Source organism: Marmota marmota, unplaced genomic scaffold, assembly GCF_001458135.2.
Source record: "Marmota marmota marmota unplaced genomic scaffold, marMar, whole genome shotgun sequence".
NCBI lineage: Eukaryota > Metazoa > Chordata > Mammalia > Rodentia > Sciuridae > Marmota > Marmota marmota.
Genome location: NW_026000016.1, coordinates 8,497,594 through 8,518,459, shown reverse-complemented (window position 1 = coordinate 8,518,459; position 20,866 = coordinate 8,497,594). Strand labels below are relative to the sequence as shown.

Below are 20,866 nucleotides of genomic sequence, written 5' to 3'. Positions count from 1 at the left end.
ACTTTATATATATTGTTGACTGACTGATTATATAGCTTTATGATAGGTTAGTATTTCCATTAGAAAAAGAAAAAGGAGAGCTTCCAATCACTCCTGCAAGGTAGGCGGGCCTGCGACCCACCGGCAGAAGAGGAGCAGCGGCCTGCTGAGAGGCAGAGCCACCCCCTCCCCCTGCGCCGGCAAGGTAGACGGAACTGTGACCACCCACAGAACAGGCCCAGCGGCCTGCTGAGGGGCAGAGCCGCCCCCCACCCCCGCGCCTTCCAGGTAGGCGGAACCATGACCACCAACAGAAAATGCCCAATGGCCTGCAGAGGGGCAGAGCTGCCAACCACTCCTGCAAGGTAGGCGGGCCTGCGACCCACCGGCAGAACAGGCGCAGCGGCCTGCTGAGAGGCAGAGACGCCCCCTCCTCCCCGTGCCTGCAAGGTAAAAGGAACTGTGACCACCAACAGAACAGGCCAGACCTGCAACCGACAGACAGAACAGGCCCAGTGGCCTGAGGAAGGGTAGAGCCGCACCCCCCCGCACCTGCAAGGTAGGCGGACCTGCGACCCACTGGCAGAACAGCCCCAGAGGCCTACAGAGGGGCAGTGCCGCTGCCTGTGCCTGCAAAGTAGGCAGAAAAGCGACCACCGACAGAACAAGCCTAGCAGCCCGCAGAGAGACAGAGCCGCCGCCCCCGCCTGCAAGGTAGGCGGACCTGCTACCAACCGGCAGAGCAGGCCCAGCGGCCTGCCGGCGTNAGTATTACTCTGCATTAAAAAATGACAAAATCATAGAATTTACAGGGAAATGGATGGCATTAGAGCAGATTATGCTAAGTGAAGCTAGCCAATCCCTAAAAAACAAATGCCAAATGTCTTCTTTGATATAAGGAGAGTAACTAAGAACAGAGTAGGGTCGAAGAGCATGAGAAGAAGATTAACATTAAACAGGGATGAGAGGTGGGAGGGAAAGGGAAAGAGAAGGGAAATTGCATGGAAATGGAAGGAGACCCTCAGAGTTATACAAAAGTACATACAAGAGGAAGTGAAGGGAAAGGGAAAAATAATACAAGGGGGACAAATGAATGTCAGTAGAGGGGGCAGAGAGAGAAGAGGGGAGGGGAGGGGAGGGGGGATAGTAGAGGATAGGAAAGGCAGCAGAACACAACAGACACTAGTATGGCAATATGTAAATCAATGGATGTGTAACTGATGTGATTCTGCAATCTGTATATGGGGTAAAAATGGGAGCTCATAACCCACTTGAATCAAAGTGTGAAATATGATATATCAAGATTTATGTAATGTTTTGAACAACCAACAATAAAAAATTAAAAAAAAAAAGAAAAGAAAAAGAAAAAGGAGTGGGGGAGAGGAAATCATCACTGGGAGGAAACCCAGAGCAGAAAGGGGATAAGAGTTTGTAAGAAGAGGGGGATTTGCCTCTAAGTGGTAACCAGAAACTGAGTGGTAAAAAATAGTGGTCTCAGGATTCTGGGGCCCCAGTGGTGGTGGAGACCTGGACACATAGGGGAACAGCCACCTGGTACTTAGATGAAGAGCAATTAAGGAAGGGACAATTAAATGCTGGGACAGATGTTGACAGGGTAGGTCCCTGTGATATGCTTCAAAAAAATGCCACCTGGGGGGCATCTCTTCTTGCACCTCGGCAGAACTGTGTCTCATGAAGGAACAATGAAGGATAAACTCCCTGAGAATTCCCCCTTAATTCCATCCAGAGGACTCCAGGAGAGAGGGAGTGATACATGCAACAGAAAAGTTTGAGTTGGCTCAACCAGGGCACAGCTATCTCCGTGTGGATACTTTTATGTGCACAAGGACTTTTGTAACCAGAGAGGAAGGAGGAGTTTTGCATAAGCCCAGGGGATGGCAGGAAGTAGGGAAGGGAAAGAAAGATCTTGCTGTTCAATTCGCTTTTGGGGCCTTTGGACTGTACTCAAAGGATTAGAGAAGTAAAGATTAGAAATACATGCAATTGTCTCTTGCAAAATTCAGGGCAAGGGGTGATAGTGAGAAGATAATAAAACTGTACTTAATGACTTTGTAAAGATTCCAGGCATAAGCAAACCTGTTTTGGAACTAAAAAAAAAAAAAAAAAAAAAAAAACACCAACTGAAGATGCCCACATTCTCTAGTCTTGGTGATGGTAAGGGAGGGTAGCCAACATGCCCACCCAACTCAGTTCCTCTCTGGTCTCCCTGAAAAATGTCCAGCCTGCAAAGCTTCCTTCTCCTCTTTTTTCTGAACACCATCAAGGAGTCCGTATATGGCACATGTGCTCCTTTTGGTTGTTGCTCCTGCTCTGAGTCCTGTTCCTACCACTTAAGGCTGCCCCTTGCCAACCTGTAATGGCGTTTCGCCATGCTGGCATGTGCTGGACAGGCATGGCTTCACAGTGTAGCTAACTCCTGGCCTGAATGATGACACACCTTTACTGGACTTGAGACTAAAAGAAATTACAATGCAGCAAACAAAACTTCAGTATTGGACATTCTCTTTTCTCAGAGTATAGGCACCTTGCTAGAACCCTGGATCCCACCCTCCCTATCTGGAGGGCTACCTCTTAAAGGTGAGAAATAACCAACCCTCACCACAGGTGAGGCAATCCTAAGTGCTAATGTTACATTTCTCCATATCTGAGTAACTATGAGTCTTAAGTAACATCATGTGTGAGATTCTAAGTGTCCTGTAGAAGCAGCTGTGCCCTGAGCCCAGTCTAGTGTCTTCATATAGTCTTCCTCTTTCCTTCAGTAAAGATGAACAAAACAGGCCTGGTGAGGTCTTGTCGTATGGTATCCTGGAAGCAAATGCTTAATAAAAATTGTCTCTCTTTCTCTCTCCCCCACCCCATATCCTCCCCTTAAATACAAATATCTCTTTTCAAAAGATTCCAATGATTTTCAGGGATGGTCCAATCAAAATACATGCTTTCAGGAGGTGGAAGTGTAACTCAGTGGCAGTGTATGCTTAGCATGAACAATAATAGTTTCAATCCTAAGTGAGCATGTGTGCGCACTCACACACACACACACACACACACAAAATATACAAAAATAAAATAAAATTCTTTAAAGAAACCTTCAAAAATTGAAGTGCTACTAAAGATAAGCCAACTTAAGTAATTGAAAAATATTTTTTACACCTCAGTCTGAAGCATCTTGCAGTTCAAGGGTTCCACAATAGGATAAGAATGGTTCTTATTGGAACAAAGGAAGGCCTCCCCGCAAGCCCAGAAAGAATTTCCACCCTGGAACGCAAAAAACACTGGTTACCATCTCTCTTGTGGCAATTTTCCAGTTTCAGCAACAGTAAAATACAGACTCCAGCTCCAGCAAATGAAAAGAAGCTCCTCGTGGTTCTAAAATAATAGTTTGTGCCATTAAAATATGGTCCAGTGTGGGAAGTTTTTTTCTTCTCCCTCTCCTCTATCTCTGTTGAAATCCAAGTCAAACCTAATGCTTCTGAGGACTGGAAATTTAGCAGCAACCAAAGATAGCATGTAGGAATGGCTTATGGCATCTTGGGAGGGCGGGGGTAATGGTGAGGCTTCTTCTGGAAAGGGCATGGGCAGTAGCTCTGGACATAAAGGAACCAGGAAGGGAAGACAGGGCAAGTACTTTGCAGTGACTGCAGCTAACAGAATCTTTGGGGGTGGGGGTGGGGGTGGAGGATCTGGGACAAAGTTATTCCCTAAGATCAAGCCAGTGCGAAACTGTGACACGAAATTGAATATCAAAATAAAGTGTGGCTTCTCCATTTGTGATCACAACTGGTGGGATATAGGACATTTGGGTTACACAAATGTGACACAAAATTTAGTTCTTAAAAAAATGTCTATAGTTGCCCATCTTTGGTGGCCTCCCTCTCTGCTTACCTTTGGGCTGCAGCCACTGCTGCTTCTACCCCTGCAGCAGAAGCAAAGGGAGGCCAGTTTCAGCCTGTGCTGGACATGGCAACGTACACCAGGAATTTTCAATGTCATGCATAATCAGTGTCCTATCAAGAATATCCTCTTTCTAGCCAGGCATGGTGGAACACACCCGTTATCCCAGCGACTTGGGAGGCTGAGACAGGAGGACCACAAGTTCAAGGTCAACCTTACAACTTAGTGAGATCTTGTCTCAAAATAAAAATAAAAGGATGGGGGGGGGGGTGGCTGGGGATATAGCTCAGTTGTTAGAGTGCTTGTCTCACATGCACAAGGCCCTGGGTTCAATCCCCAGCACCACAGACACACAATAAATAAATAAATATTTTAAGAAGAGGATTGGGGCTATAGTTCAGGGGTAAGATCCCTCTGGGTCCAATCCCCAGTATCACACACACAAAAAAAAGAATATACTTTTTCTTTCATTTTCTTCTAGTAAATATGTAAGCCACCATTCTTAATATGTATGTGTTAAAAACTAATAGAGAAATTACTTCTCCAAACTTTCCAAAGTTCAATTCCATACTGTTTATATGGAATTCTGATATTCGTCTTCGTGGCTGCAAGAAAAGGAAAGAAGACACTCTCATATTTGTAAGCTTAAAAGTTCCAGTGACATTGCTGTGAATATTGGAACTAGAAACAAAGGATTACAACTTGTGTTTGTGGCCCAACAAAACGTGTTCCATCTCTTTCCTGGCTCAAGGAAAAATCAGGGCACCCCCCTCACATGCTTCAGGTTGGAGACCGTAAATGTGGAAAGCAAATTTAATAAAGTATCGTTTTCTGTTACTTGTGTATTCACATTTTAGTGAACAGTACTGCACCGATGAGTAAAGGAGAAGACAAGTTGTTTAGGTAAGACCACAGGCCTTTGAGATGAAAAGAACGTCACAGTTTACCTTGTTGAGTTTACCTCAAATTCAATATGTATGTCTGAGCAGCATTCTAGAAATTCAGGTTTCTACCTCCACCTGCTTCAGTCCCCAGGAAGCTTCATTTTAAAACAAGCATGCTCTTCTGTTTAATTTCAATTTTTGCCATTCTCTATCCTTCTCTATCAACCTGTTCTCTTAGGGATTGCATTAGCCAGGCAGTTGCTGGGTTCAGTGAATAGAAAACTTGGGCAGGAAATGAGAGGATGGGAGGATAGGCAGTTAGGGGCAATAAATTCCCTCAGCCGCTTCCCTGCCAGGGTGGTAGCAGCTGTGGTCCCCTACTGAAGACTGGGTCCTCTCTTACAGCTCCTCTCTTTATATTTCTCAGCCCTGCTCTTCCTCACTTCTTCAAGCCTAGGGTGCCCAATACTCAGGGTGCATCCAAGACCAACTGCATCAGAGTCTCTAGGTGGGGGCACCCAGCACACAGACTTTAGCTGGAGAGATTCTAATTTATGGCTGAGGTTGAGAGCAACTGCTTCAGACTGGGAGTGTTTGTTAATAAGCGGAGGCTGGTTCAGTATGTCTGAGGTGGCGCCTGAAATTCTGCAGGTCTTACAAGATCTTTAGGTGATTCATAGGCCCAGTAAACTCTGAGAAGCACTGTTCTCCACTGACTCCTTTACTTAAAAAAAATTGAAATCCAAAGAGAGAAAGCAAATTGCCTGAGAATACACAGGACCAGAACCCAGTTCTCCCAAGTCTAATGCTCTTGCCATGGCTACACTGAAGTCATAGACTAGAGATCTGAGATGATCCTTGACGGTGGCAAAACACAGTCAGAAAAAAATAATACCAGCAGAAGCCTGGGTGTTCTGCTAAGGACATTTTCACCCAGGTTGTTCCACAGGATACACACCCCCAACCCCTGGATACATGAGACCCAAAGAGAAAGGAAATGTCCCGAGGCCTCACAGCAGCAGGTGCAAAGCAGCAGCTGCTGAGAGAGGTCTCCACTGGGAACATTTGTGGAGGGAGGGAGAATGGATCAGATGGTGTCAGCTCTTCCAGAGACCGTGTCCCAGGAGTCCTGGAGTAAGCTCTGCAACATCTGATCATTATAAATGTGCTAACTTTGTCACATCATTTGGGCAGGAAATGACATGCTCCTGTCCCCTTATTCACAAATTTCCCAAGTCTATGACACCTCTCTTGAGCAGACATTGCTTAAGGTGGATTGTTGGCAAGAAAGGCCAGCGTAATCCCTTCTCTGTATCCGTGTTCTTGAGTAAACATCTCTCATACTGACTCTGGGTTTGGCTGCGTGGTTTGCCTTGGCCAACAGGACAAAAACAAATCAGTCACAAGCAGAGATGTGAAAAGGGCTTGCACGTTTGTGTTTGTCTTCCTGTGCTGCTCCTTGGCACCTTGAGAACACCCTGTGAAAAAGCCAGGGCTGGTCTGTTGGAGGATGATAGACCTTTATGTGCAGAGACAGTCTTGTCTCATCCCAGTTGAGACCCTCCTGCCCCTAGGCCATTTGCCAATCCCCAGACAGGTGAGTGAGGCCATTTAGCTTCGGGCCAAATTGTCAGCTGAACAAAACACATGTGGAATCCCAGCAGAGATCAGCAGAGCCAGTCCAAAGCAAGAGTCACCCAGCTGACCCTAAGTTAAATCAAATGATTATGGTGTAAGCCAAAAAGCTTTGGTGTGGTTTATTGCACAACCAAGGTTAACGGATCTACCTTCTAACAACAATTTAGCTTGAAATATTATAAACTCCTTGAGGCCAAGTCATGTTTGTGTGGTGACAGAGTATTAGAAACACAGTGAATGTATATGCTGTAGCATGGAATATCATGCAGCCATTAAAAGGAATCATTAGATCTGTACCCATGATTTAGAAGGATATCAGAGAGGTATAAGTGGGTAAAAGAAACAAAATCACAGAGCAGCCAATATGCAATAAGACTCCATCATTGTGAAATATGGCAAAGTCCCATGCACAAAGTCTCATGCATGATTATGTGAGTTAGGAGAAAAATATGGAAGGATATACAAAAAATATGGAAGGATATACAAAAAATATGGAAGGATATACAAAAAATATGGAAGGATATACATCAGTGAGTGGTGGAGATCTGATGGGAGTGGGGGAGAATGAAAACATGGGAGAGGAAAAAGAAAGGTGTGCATTAAAAGTCTCTGAAATGCTAGGGGTATAGCTCAGTTGGTAGAGCACTTGCCTCACATGCACAAGGCCCTGGGTTCTAATCACCGGCACTACCAAAAAAAGAAAACATAAATAAAGCAGATGTAATAAGCCTCCAAAACATACATGTTTTTGCTTGGGTAAAAGTCTACCTGTTTATTGATGTCTAAACATTTCTGAAATGTTAGTTTCTAAATTGTTAATAACATAACCAAACATCTCAGGTGATAAGATTTCAGTGACTCTTTTTTCTTTTTCAGAATTGTTCAAATTTTATCGAGTCTGTGGTATTTAATAAAATGAATATGTAAAGCTATTTTGTTCTTTTAAAAATGTTCTTCAAATGTGCAATAGAATCACCTGTGCTACTTTTAAAAAATTCAAATTCCGGGTCTCGCCCCAGGAATTCTTCATGAGAACCTCTGGGCACGCACGTGTACCTGAAACTACGCTACAAATAAGCATCCCAGGCAATTCTAACTGGCACTGCAGTCTGAAAAACACTCTCAAACTTCTGCAAAATGAAGGACCCGCAGTGCTTATTGAAGTCACCCTTGAGGTGGCTAATCTGAAAAGCAGTGAGTGGCTGAGGCAGCAGATGGACATGTAATCTGTAAGCATGCTCGAGGTCTTGGAATCTTGCTCCTCTCCTTTCTGACTTCTGGCTTCCACTGCTCCCTCCCACATCAGGTGTCTAAGCCTTCTTTCAATCCTTCATGATCGTGATCATGGTCTCTTTTGAGCTCCTACAGATTCACCTTCCCAGACCGACCCTTCCCTGTACCACCCTGCCATACTCCCATGCAGTGGATGGCCAGGGCTCAAGCCCTACCTTTTGAAGGACCCCCAGGTACCTGTATGCTCATCTGCAGTCCGTTGAGAGGCCCCCAAATGAAAGGATAAAGCTGTAGATGAGGTGTAGGATAAGCAGACTCAGGATGGAGGTCTTGCAGGTGGTTGTTTTTTGTTGGGGGCAGGAAACTGAACCAAGACGTGACCTTCAGTCTATGAATTAGTGACTAGTTTTTGAATTGATAGTGAAACATTTTAAGTGATACCATTTTTTTTTTCTGACTTGGATAGCACAAGAATGGATTTGAAGGGCTTTAAGCTGTCATGTTGCTTGATTTATTTTTAAGTACTTAAGCAAAGGAACATGTGTGTATAATTTTCATGGTCCTTTGATCTTCATGGTTCTTGATTGGGAACACAATTTGGGGGTGTTTAGCATTTGGAAGAATAATAGAAGTGCATATTCAAAAGAGGAAACCCTAAGTCCTTCAGGTAGCTTTGTTAGAAAACAATGGGTTTTATAACTGATTTTTCACTGGTGAAATGCCTGGGCATTAAGCAGGGTGAGCTGGATTCCAGCATTGCTACACGTGAGCCCAGGAGCCCTTATACTTTAGCATGGTGGCAAAGTTCTGGCACAGCCTGGGCCCTGGATTCCCAGAGGCCCCCCTCACCAAGTCTTGACTAGGTCTGCTCAGATCTGCTGCTAGGATATTGCTGAATTTACTTTCGGCAAATCCATCATGCAAAATCCTGAAAGAACAGAGTGCTGCCATTTCAGGGAACTTACAGAACAGGCTCTGCAACTATTATTTGCCAGCTTGCTATAAATATTTGTAGGTGTGAGAGTTGTTCTCTGAGAATCATTTTCACTGTAACACACTGCCTCCAAAGAGAGGTGGTTTAAGTGTATCAAACTGCAAATCTTCCTCTACTATGGATTTTATAAGTGCCTCCAAAAAGCCCATGTGTTAAAAGCTTGGTACCAGCCCTTGGCACCATTGAGAGGTGGTGGAACCTTCAAGGTGGGGCCTAGGGGAAGGAAATTAGGTCCCTAGGGATGTGTCCTTGAAGGGGATACTGGGACCTTAGTCCTTTCCTCTCTTCTTTCACATATTGGCCATGAGGTAAACAGCTTACCATGTGCTCCTACCATGATGTGCTTCCTCACCATAGGTCCAAAACACATCAGAGTCAATTAGTCAGGGACTGAAACCTCTGAAATTGTGAGCCAAAATAAAACTTACCTCTTTTTTTAAGTGATTGTCTCAGGTATTTTGTTACAGTAATGAGAAGCTGACTACAACACCATCACCTGCTTCCTGTCTTTTGTGATGACTCATATCCATTAATTCTTAAAAGGCCTAATAATTGTGAATGGCCAAATTTACTTAGATACTCCACAACGTAAGTGATCTAAAAAATGTTTCTTCTTAGATCTGCCTACCTCTGGCAGAGTTGGCTGTACTCTGAGGGAATTTCCTTGGATAGAGCAGCCTGCTACAGAGGCATCAGCCAACTCACCCCTGAAAGCCTGATCGACTGACTACTTGCCCTTGTGCTCTCAGAGAGACTTTGAGACTGCAAGTGCAGTGCCACTATTCCTGGTGACCCGGGGGCAGGGTGGTGGTGGACAGAAACCAGCACAAAATTTCTAAACACTTCCATATCTTATTTATACAACAAAAGAGGAGTTCAGAGGACCTCAAGTGAACTCAAAAGCAATTCTTGAGTTGGTACTCTGGGGTCATAGGCTTGGGTGGGTAGAGGATGGTAGAATATGAAATTGATGCAATTTGAAGAAAAATGTGGGTCAACTTAATTAAATAATATAATTCTTGGATATTTTGAATGCTTATTACATGCCAGAAACTGTGATCCATCCTTCCTTCCTTCCTTCCTTCCTTCCTTCCTTCCTTCCTTCCTTCCTTCCTTCCTTTCTTAAAGTGCTGTGTATTGAGCCCAGGGCCTTGCTCATGCTAAGTAAGCCACTGAGCTTCACCCCAGACTGTGACAAGCACTTTACATGGATTTTGTCATTTCATCCTTTCAACAAACGAATGAATCATGTACTATTATCATGACCCTTTGACACAGGAGGAAACTGAGTTGATAAGTTGCTTGATCAAGGTCACAGAGACAGTAAATAAGAATAAGGACCCAGACTTAGGAGAGTGTAACATGGAGCCCCAGCTATCCACAGCTGTTTCCTAAATAACTGAAACTTCAGGTCACGGAGGGCCAAAGGAAGGGAAAAATCCACCATCTGAGGCATGGGTTTGAGGGCCTGCTCTGGTCCTTGGCATGGACGGAACACCTGCAGGTTTGTCCCCTTCATTTCCCACGTGTGTTTGCTGGGGACAGGGGTGGCATCTTCCCTTGATACCTAGGACCTGAGGATGCTGGTGTGGTGTCCCTAGGGTGTTTGCTCTTCCTTTCCAGGTGAGATTAGAGTAGAAACTGACCAGAAGTCACTCCCCATGGCAAGAACTTAGGAAAAGGATGATGGTGATGATGATGATGATGGTGGTGGTGATGATGATGATGATGGTGGTGATGATGATGATGATGATGATGATATAGGAGAGACTGAGAGAGAGAGAAAGAGAGAGGCTGGAATTTTGAAACAATTTTGAGTAGGGTGTCAAGGAAGGCCAAGCTTTAGCCAGTGTGGTGAAGGTCTTTTGCATCCTGTTTTAATTGTCCTGTGTTAATTTTGTCCTCCCCAAACTGGTCTTTGGAGCACTTCATCCCCATTCCTTTGCTCCTTTGGTTACACCCTAAATCCAGCCGTGAAGCACGTCAGACATGCACTGCTACTGACATGTCAGCAAAGATCAGACCCAATACCTCCGGACCTCCGGCCCGTTCCTTGTCGACACTAAATCTTTCACACCCAGGTGTTGGTTCCAACCTGTGGCTTGAGTTGTTTGGTAGGTGTTTTATATGTCCTCACTAGTTACAGAATGAAATGCTTCAAGAAGTTTTTATTGTTGGTGGGATGGATGAAAGAGACAGACACTTAGATGAGAGAGGAGACAAAGATCCCTACCCAGGTCGAGACCCTCTAGGATTGAACTAGAGGGAAGCCCAAAGACTGAAGCAGGGTTGGGCTCAGCAGCTCTACTACCATGACTGGTGGGTGCAGAAGAACCAGAGAGGAAAGCTACAAGCAGACAGTGTTTAAGACATCTCCTTAGAGGCCCATTGCAGAACATCAACACAGCCCTAAGCCCCAGGGCCTTTCCTATGATGTAAGTACATTGAGCAGTTGCCTAGCCACACCTCTGGGCACCTCCCATCTCTGGGGAAAAGCCAGATCTCTGGAGCCTGAAACTAATGAGAAGAAATAAAGTGATTTGTAACTTAACAATAGGGCTGCTGCCTGAGGGTTATAATAGAAACAAACTGGAGTCAGGCAAGTAGAGACCCTTGATATATATTACTAAAAGCTTCTGAGCATTGGCAGAAAAACGACGAGAAACACAAAACGAGGTCCCATTGACAAGTGACTTTTGTTCTGGTTTTGTTCGTTAAGCTAATTAGAGTAGAACTACTTCAAGGGCAAATGGGCATTTGTTCCACAAAAATATCTAGAGTTTCTTGTTTATAGAAGTTAGTACTTGACATGCAAAATTACTAATATAGTCCTTACTTGCAAGGGACATAAATAATAATGTAATCTAATAGGGAGATAAGATACACAACTATGATGTAAGGTAGAATTTAAGACATTTGGGACTTAAGGATGCAGAAGAAGAAAAAGTCACTTCCAGCCAGGGTGGTCAGGAAAGGCTGCAGGGAAGAGATGGGGTTTCTACTGAATCTTGAGTACACCTTTAATAGTAGTAGTGGGTTAAGAAATAGATTAGCCTGAGAAAGTATTTGAAAAAAAGGTCAAATTAGGAGTTTAGTTTGATTTACATATAGGGAGGAAGGAGAAAAACCTTTCCAAGTAGCTGGGACCTTTTTTATCTAGCCTTCCCCATGAATTTCTAAGTATTCAAAATTCTCTGCATAGAGGCTGCATAGCTCAGTGGTAGAGCACTTTCCTTGCACGCATAAGGCACTGGGTTCGATCCTCAGCACCACATAAAAATAAATAAAGATATTGTGTCCATCTACAACTAAAAAAAATATTTTAAAAAACTCTCTACATAAATTATTGCTCTGCTAAATGGGTCAGAGTTTTTGTTGTTGTTTGCAACAACATCATAGGAGACACTTGCAGGAAGTTGGTTTTTCAATAAATCATTAGCAACATTGGGTGTGATACTAATAACGTTTATTGATCTGCAAACCAGACCCTAAGTAAGTAGTGGGAATACAAGAGGCAATAAAAATTCCTTCCCTTGAGCTTGTGGATGAGAGACTTTCACATTTACAGATGAGCAAACTGAGGCCCAGTGAGGCTGTAAAGGCTGTCCAAGTTCACTCAAACAGCTAGAAAATAGCAGAGCCAGGATGATTGGAAGTCAGGAAGCTTCAGCTCCACTGAGCACTTCTGTGTCACAGGTTAGAATGTTTCTAGAAAGAACTAGAGCCAATGAATGGGCACAGACCAGTCCAAGGATATTTTACACTCACTCCCTTCCAGAAATAGTTAGGACAGGTTGGTTATTTTTAAATATGTAACTATAAAAAGTCAACTACAAAACTATAATCCAGCACTTCCTCTTCTCCTTTCCTTGTTCTTTGCTTTAAAAAATTATTTTTCATCAAGGGACATGACTAAGAATGTAAAGAAGACATCCTAACAAATAGAAAATATTTTCAACTCATACATCTTTTAAGGGTTTTGTATCCAGAACATATAAAGAGCTCTTCCAACTCAGCCAAATTAAAAATGGGCAAAGGACTTGAATAAACATTTTCCCAAAGATATATGAATGGCCAAAAAGCATGTCAAAGATGTTCACTGTCATTGGTTTATTAAAGAAATGTAAATTAGGGCTGGGGATGTGGCTCAAGAGGTAGCGCGCTGGCCTGGCATGCGCGGGGTGCTGGGTTCGATCCTCAGCACCACATAAAAATAAAATAAAGATGTTGTGTCCACCGAAAACTGAAAAATAAATATTAAAAAAAAGAAATGTAAATCACAACCAAAATGAAATACTATTTCATAGCCACTAGGATGGCTAAACAAGAAAGAGAGGGAAGGGACGGGAAGGGACGGGAAGAAACAAGTGATAGAGAGGACATAGAGAAACTGGAACCTGGTCTACTGCGGAGGGAGTCTAAGATGGTGCAGTCAATGTTGAAGAGCACCCAGCAATTACTCAAAAAGTTAAACAGAGTTTGCATATAAGTGGGCAACTCTACTCCTAATTATATACCAAGAACAGTGAAAGCATATATCTGCAAGGGAATTGATACACAAATGTTTGTAGCAGCAGTATTTAGAATGGCCAAGCCACAAACAGGAATGACATACATGCTATAGTATGGAAGAACCTTGAAAATATGGTGCTATTTAAAAGAAACCCATCACAAAGGCCTTTATTGTATGATTCCATTTATATGAAACACCGCAATAGGCAAATCCATTGGGACAGAAACCTGGTTAGAGGTTACTAGAGAATGGGGAAGGGAGAAGTGGGGAGTGAGTACTTGATGGGCACAGGATTTCTTTTTTGGGGATGATGGGAGACATCTTGAAATTCAAGCTGGTGGTAGCACAACAGTGTGAATGCTCTAAATGCCATTGAATTATTAATTCAAAATGAACAAAATTTGCTAATTTTATATGAATTTTACCTCAATAAAAAAAATTCTTGGGGAAATAAAGAAAAAGGACAAAAAAAAAAAAAAAAAAGAATAGAAAAGAAAAGCTAGCTGGGACGTGGGTCATGAAGGGGCAAAGAGCCAAGCAGTGGAATTTGTGCTTTTGTCTATAGGCAAAAAGCGATTGAAGGTTTTTGTTTGTTTGATTTTTTGTTTTGTTTTGTGTGATAACAGAGTTAAATCTTGCAGAGCAGAACAGAGGGGAAGAGAGAACTTGTTAGGGAGGCCCCAGGGAAGCCATTGCCATAGTCTAACTACAGGCCTGAGCTAGCTTTGTTCTACCAGCAACGGAGAGGAGAAAACAGATGTGAGAGAAGCACTTCAGAACCAGCAGGTCTTGGCAACTGATTGGCTGTGGGCAGCAAGCAAAGGCAGGAGGCGTTCAGTTCTGAGTAGTGAACCTGGGGCCTGGGTAAAAGTGGGTTCTTAGGAGAAGCAGTTCCATTTGGGGTTAAGAAGGAAGAGAGGAAGGAGATGATTCAGATCAGCTTGAAGTTCACTGGGCTAGTTACAGATCAATGAAAAATTCTCCAAGTCGGAGCCATGACCTGGCTCTGGGGAGCAACTCAGACCAGCTGGAGTTTATTCTGGTGATTCAAGTCCCACCCAGTCCCTGCTGTTTCCCCAGAGTAGCAAGTCAGTCTCCATGATTTCCCCAACTGAAGAGGGTAAAGCCAGGCCCAGTGGTGACATCTGCCTGCCTCACCCAGCTTGGAGGAGAGGGTGGTTCTTACTGCGTTCTGTGCAGTGAGGGAATCAGAAATGGAATGGAAGTGTGGGCCGGCTGGAAATCAAAGGCTGAAAATAGTATTAAGAAATAAAGACAAAGAACACAAGAAATATAGTTTAAGCGGAGGCTTTACGGGTAGAAAAGACCTGATGGGTCTGATCCTAACAAAGAGTGAGGCTCTGTGTGCTTTATTTATAGCAAAACACATCAAAGGTATTGATTGTCAGGAAGGGTTCTTCAAGCTAAACAGAAAGTGAGGGGCTGTGGGGAAGGTGGCCTGATGGGAGCCTCATCAGTTGCTCTACAATTCTTCCTCTTCCAGGCGGCAGGTGCCTCAAGGGTAGTTGGGCACACTGGTGTCTCTTTCCACCTCGGGGGAGTTGCATTTGAACCTGGGCCTGTCTGAACCAATAAATTCCATCGTATCACAGAATTCTCTTTGAGCAGGACGTTGCCAAGGCAACAGAGTGGTCCCAGATTGATGACACTGAGAGTTCTCCGAGGGGCACACCTCAGCTTAGAGAGGGTTCAGACAAGCCCACGATTCATTTGCGGCTCCCAACAGGTGGCTGTAATGAAGGCCCCAGTTTCACCAAGGAGGGTCCTGCCTGTCACTGTGGCTCCCACAGGAGGAATGCACAAAGCACAAAGATGCATGCTTCCTTCAGGGACCAGAGACCTGTGGCTGGAGTTCCAGAGAGGGGATGGCCCTGGAGACCTGGGATTGGGAATCACCTCTTAAAAGATAAGAGCGGAAGTGGAAATGGAAGAGACCTCAGAGATGCTGTACAGAGGACAATAGAAGGGAGAGCCAAGGACATACCTGGGGAACACATGGGAGGAGGACAAGGAAAGGAGAACTAGAAGATTCATTAGAGGATTTGGAGAAGGAGAGGTAAGAGAGGTAGGGTAGGAACCAGGGTGGGGCTGTGCCAAGAAAGGAGATCGTGTCCTTGCACAAGAAACCCTATGAAGTTAGGTGGCATGACTGTGTGTTGAGGGAGAGAGGTGCACGGAGCACATGATCGTGGTTGAACAGTGGGGGCAGGGGTGGGGGAGAGGAAGCACACTGAAGCTTGGGGGCTTAACCAGATACCCTGTGGAGCCATCTTGTTGGCTTAGTCGGCAGGATTTTACCTTGAGCGGGTATCAAAGAGGGGGACAATGGAGGTTCAGAGGTGGTGGTGGGAAACCCCCAGATAGGTTCAAGAGGAGAAATGTGGGGCTTGACCAAAGGCCAGGGACTGCTTCTTCTGGAATGCACTAGGGAAGAATGAGAATGAAGTCAGAAAGTTTTTGAGGAAAAGAGGGAGAAGGTCATTTTGGTTTGAGTTCCCTGCCAAAGCAGACCCTAAGACAAAGATTTGGGTACAGTTAGTATATTTGGGTGTGTGACTGAGCACAGATGACCACTATGGACAACAAGGGCTCAGTCTTGCTGTGGACATTTGAAGTGTGTGGAATATGCCTCAGAATTATCCCCGAGGAATGAGGAAGGTGGGGGTCTTCTCCACCCCTCAGCCCCACTCATGGGTCGAGAGCTACTCCTGGGGGTGAACTCTATGGAAAAGCCCTCCCCCCCACAAAGCTTTGTGGTAGGGGGACTTCTCTGGAGGTGGCCTCCATGGTCTGTGGGGCATGCACACACGTGTGGGGCATGGGTGGGGTCATTCCAGCTTTGGCTATAGGCTGGAAAGGCTGTTTTCACCAGGGAAAGAGAATCTGAGAGCCTGGTGTTTTGCTATTTCTGAGTGAGGGGTGAGGACCCAGGGTAGGCTCAGATGTAGTACAAGGGGAACTTGCTGGGCTGAACTGTGGAGAAGGGTCTTTCCTACCTAGAAGATATGTCTACAAATGCACCAGGGGTGAGGACAAGGGAGAGAACAACAGGGAAAACAGGCCAGTTATCAATCATGATAAAGAGTTTGTTTCTGGCTCCATTGAAATCACCTATTTCGGGAAAAATGGGAATTAAGGGAGATTACTTTGGAATTATGAAAGAAGGATCCTTGGGAATTCAGTTTCTGGAAATTTGAAACCAGAAAGTCTTGAGTTTTTTGTGTGTTTGTTTTACTTATGATACTTGGAAAGCAGATACCCTGTGCAGGGTATGATTTTAAGCCATATGCCAGGCTCAGCATTCAGAGGTGCTCTCTGCTGATCTCCTCAATAAAGCCATCCTAATGGCAGGGGTTAATACCAGCCCATTAGGGATTTGCAGAAGGAAGAGCCCAAATGTTGCTAGGAGAAAAAGCCCTGGTGAATGGAAAGATGCCAGTTGGAAACTTCATCTCCACAGACATGTCCAACACACCCCGCAGGGCTAAGGACTGGGCACAAAAGAAATGCTTCTCCTTCCACACCTCGGAGGCCAGGGACAGGGTGTTTTGGGGGGCCTAACCCAGAATTGAGGTGCCTTCCTCATCTTTGACAATTACTTACTGAGGCCAGATTGGGACCAATACCCACTTGGTTTTATCAGGATTTTGAATATAAGCAATTTATGTAGAACTAAGCCAAGGTACCTGGCTGAAATCCAGATGAGAAGGTGAGAATTGAATTCGTTTCTCATTAGATCCATCACGTACAGAAATATGTCTCACACCTTCTTCTACGAGCAAATTTATAATCTTAAAAGAAATTTGATTAATTTAACAGGATCTATTGTCTAACAGAGAAAATCCTGCCTTATTTATTTTATGAGATTCCTGTCAAAATAATAATAGAATGAATATCTTATTATGTTTCTCAGCTACTGATTTTAAATTAATTGACTTTAATTTCCTGGGTTCCCCCTCCTTTTCCTTCATTTGCTCTTCTTAAGTAGTTTTTAAACTGTTTTCCAAAAGTTAAGACAAATGGATTTATGATCCCAACTCCCAACCTTTCATTTATCAGGTCCATTATACTTCTATCCCTAATGATATAAAAATCCATCAATCAATAATGAGGATGCAGTAGAACCCTTTTATACCTGGTGGAGGGACCCAGAATAGCAGCCCCATTATGGGCTTCAGGATCCTGTGGGAAGCTGTGTGCAACACCAAGTAATGGGTGGGAAAAGTTGTGGGATCCTGAATACTTGAGTTGACCTCCAGATTTCAGTCTGTATAAAGTCAGCAAATTAGATAATTTCAAATATCTATAGAACTTAAGTGACTAATATATCACTGGATAATAATGATGTAATTTCTCTTTTGAAAATGTTTTTAAGTTACACGTTCTTGATTGACAAGGAAGAAGCCTGGGCTCTCTCTGTGGAAGGATGATACCCATGGAGCCTTCTAGATAATTAGCATGGAGGGGCTGAACAGCCAGAAGGGTCTCTTCACTGCTTAACTGTAACAAGGCTTCCCTTGGAGATTCTGGTTCCGTATAGCTGCGGTGAGGCTTGGAATCTTTATTTTTCAGAAATTCCTCTGGATGATTTTGATGTGCATTAACTATGGAAATCATGGGTCTAGTCCAGTCCATTGCTGATAAAAACCAATGGGGCAAAAACTCAAACCCTGGTCTCTTGGCTTCCTACTTTATTTTCTTTCTTGTGCAAAACACATCAGAGGGATGGAGGGCTGACTAGGAGCTTTGGAAGGTGGAGCTTTGGTGGGAAAGTGACCTGTGGACTGGTCTTCAATAGTGTTGCAAGCACACTGCTTTTGCATAGAATCTTTAAAATCAACACAAACAGGGTAAAGACAGCAAATTCAAAAATGATTAAGAGAAATACAAAATTACTGGCCAGGAACACAAACTGCCTAGAGCTGAAAATAATATAAAAATGTGATTTTTTAAAAGTATATATTTAATTTACATACATGCAATAGTTAACAGGATTGTATATACTTGAGAGTCACTCCCAATTCAGCATTATTTTATTGTAGATTTGCTTCATTTATTCTCTTCTAAAACTCAGCTGTGCTATTGTCAAGCCAGAGATTTTCAATATGTACTTTTAATTTTCCAAAAAGAATCTGGGAGTCAGGCAAGGTGATGTATGCCTGTAATTCAAGCTACTTGAGAGGCTGACACAGAAGGATGGCAAGTTTGAGGTCAGCCTCAGCAATTTAGGTAGGCCCTGTCTCAAAATAAAATATATTAAAAAGAGCTGGGAATATACCCCTTATTAGGAGTAGACTTATTAATCTACCCTGCACAAGGCCCTGGGCTCAATCCCATTACCACACAAGTCTTTGGTGTGGGTTTGGAGAAGTTTCCAAGACACTTTGATACTGCCACTGCTATCTTAGGTCATACTCATGGAGTATGGAGCTAAATAGGGTATTAGAGCCTTTTTATAGTTTTTGTATACCCCCAAATTCCACAGAAAGCATAGTATGCATGTGTGTGCATAGGCATATGAGCATAAATGCATAGATTCTCCCTCTCTAATCCTGGTATGTGGAACTCAACATTAGCCAAAGAGTGGATTATGTATGTCTTAATGGTGTTCCACTTCAGGGAATGAGATAGTCCAAAGAAAATAGGCATTCTAGTGTCCCACAGGGTGCAAAGGGTTGTGTTTATGGCCGGATTAAGTGCGGACCCTGTTGAAAAGGAAGAAGACCATGGATGAGGGCTTTCTGACCATACAAGGCTTTCTCAGAGCTGATCTGCAAAGTGACTTGAAAAGAACCTTGAGAAATCTTGGCACCATCCTCTCTGCAGGTATCTGCCTCTGAGATCATCAATTGGGAAGGTTGGATGCTTTGTGGGGAAGGTCTGAGCCTGCTTGGCCCTCCTGCAGGGAATTCACAGCATTCAATATTATATGATTCTTCATTATTTCCAGAGTGCCTTCCACTAATAATTCCTCCAGGATGAGTAAGATACTTGACTCGTGTTTATTTACTTCTTAAATTTCATTTGGATTTTCATATCAGTTAATAAATTTAAATTAGAGATTAATTAGTATTAGTGTATAGTTGGAGAGTTTATTTTATAAGAAAACGTAATTAACCAATTTGGCTCATTGTGATGTATTTTCAGCTCCCGACTTTCTGGTGCCACCAATTGGAATTCTTGGTATTGTGCTGTGAGGAAAGAGTTAACAAGCAGATTTGGTGGCTTACTCCTTGCATATATCAAGGAATGGAGATTGCCCTTGAGCCATCCTGGTATTGTTGTTCTTAGATTATTCTTAATATTGGTCACTGAAAATTTTCCCACATACCCCAGGAGCAATGGACTGTGCCAGACCAGATCATCACATTTCTTTACACAAACATCAAGACTGGTGATGGGTACCTACTTTCTCTATTGGAGTCCTGAATTTTGGTTGCAATGGCTGGTTGCTAACAGTATATGCCCTGTTCACTTTTTTTGGACACCATCTTTATCCTGAGACTACGAAAAGCTCTACAGGGAAGAGTGCACTTGCATAGAGGTAAATACATAAGTGATCTTAAAAACAAGCATCCAAAACTAGTTTTTGACAAGGCTTTGAAACTAAGTCAGAAAAGTAGGAATGAGAGTAATTCAGTTGCATGAATAGGCTTTTGTGTTCGAAATGGCTGTAGGAGCTGTTGCCTCCTTCTGGTCAACAATTCTTGTGAAAGTTTCCACCAGATCTCTGCTGGACAAGAGGCCATTTCTCAGAGGTGCCTGGAGAATCTGTTGATGAGAAGTGGACTTCAAGTGGCTAGCTGGAAAAGCTCTCAGTATTCTTCTCCCAACCACTTGGATACAGGCTCATCAAAAAGCAGGAGAAAATCTTGTTCAGGGTGTATGTCTTCTATTGCCCTCAGAGAAGTGGGAACATTTAGTTTCTACTGGAAACTGAATTGTTATGTTCCACTCCCTAAAACATTCATATTGTGTTCGCTTTCTATTGCTGTGAAAAAATACCTGAGGAAAAAAACAACTTAAAAGGAAGAAAGATTTGTTTTGGCTCATGGCATCAATTCAGGGTTGTTCGGCCGCATTGCTGTGGGCCTGGAGCAGGACTTCATGCTGGTGAGGGTGCGGTGGAACACAGCTGCTCACCTCAGGGTAGCCAGAAAAGAGAAAGACAATGAGGGTGAAAGGAGCCAAAGTCAAAATATACCCTTCAAGGGCATATTCCCACAGACCCAATTCCTCCAGCTAGGCCCACTTCCCAATGTTTCCAACACCTCCCCAACGCCCATTTAGCGATAAATCTCTCCATTAATTCAGTAGATGGTAAGATTAGAGCCTCATGATCCCACCACCTCCCAAGGCCCGCTTCTGAACACCAAGCTTTCGACACATGGCCCCGTGGGAGAAATTTCAGATCCAAACAATAACACATATGCTGAGCCCTGACCCCCAGTGTGATGGTATTTGGACGTGGGGGCTTTGGCTCTGCCCTCATGAATGGAATTAGTGCCTTATAAGAAGAGACTTCAGGAGCTGCCTCACTCCTTCTGCCATGAAGGGCATAACAAGAAGGTGCCACCGATGAACCAGGAAGGGGGCTCTCACCAAGCAGACTGACACCCTAACTTTAGACTTCTAGCTTCCAGACTGTGAGCAATACATTGCTTTTGTTTGTAGCCTACCCAGTCTGAGGTA

The 20,866-nt window shown here is 43.7% G+C and overlaps 1 long non-coding RNA gene across 1 annotated transcript; it reads left to right on the top strand.

The window, feature by feature from the left end:
- Positions 1-530: 530 nt before the first annotated feature.
- Positions 531-11,035, top strand: LOC125618442. The gene is made up of 3 exons (XR_007349705.1): positions 531-743; positions 5,867-5,871; positions 11,022-11,035. It is a non-coding gene; the product is annotated as an uncharacterized LOC125618442 (long non-coding RNA).
- Positions 11,036-20,866: the final 9,831 nt, after the last annotated feature.